Source organism: Bison bison, unplaced genomic scaffold, assembly GCF_000754665.1.
Source record: "Bison bison bison isolate TAMUID 2011002044 unplaced genomic scaffold, Bison_UMD1.0 scf7180017864162, whole genome shotgun sequence".
Taxonomy (NCBI): domain Eukaryota; kingdom Metazoa; phylum Chordata; class Mammalia; order Artiodactyla; family Bovidae; genus Bison; species Bison bison.
This window is the reverse complement of record NW_011494734.1, coordinates 4,476,915-4,477,502: the sequence shown is the minus strand read 5'-3', so window position 1 is coordinate 4,477,502 and position 588 is coordinate 4,476,915.

The window sequence follows — 588 nt, the reverse complement described above, 5'->3', positions numbered from 1 at the left end:
GACTTTAGACTATACTACAAAATTACAATAATCAAGACAAGATGTTACTGACACAAAAACAGAAATATAGACCAATGGAATAAGATAAAAGTCCAGAGATAAAGCCATGCAACTATGGGAAACTTATCTTTGACAAAGGAGGCAAGAATATATAATGGAGAAGACAGCCTCTTCAATAAGTGGTGCTGGGAAAACTGGACACCTACATGCAAAAGAATAAAACTAGAACAATGTCTAACACCATACACAAAGATAAACTCGAAATGGATTGAAGACCTAAATGTAAGACCAGAAACTAGAAAACCCTTAGAGGAAAACATAGGGAGAATACTCGATGACATAAATCAAAGCAAGATCCTCTATCACCCACCTCCTAGAGTAATGGAAATAAAAACGAAAGTGAACAAGTGGGACCTGATTAAACTTAAAAGCTTTTGCAGAGCAAAGGAAACTATAAGCAAGGTGAAAATACAACCCTCGGAATGGGAGAAAATAATAGCAAATCAAAAAACTGACAAAGGATTAATTTCCAAAATATACAAGCAGCTCATACAACTCAATGCCAGAAAAACAAACAACCCAATCAAA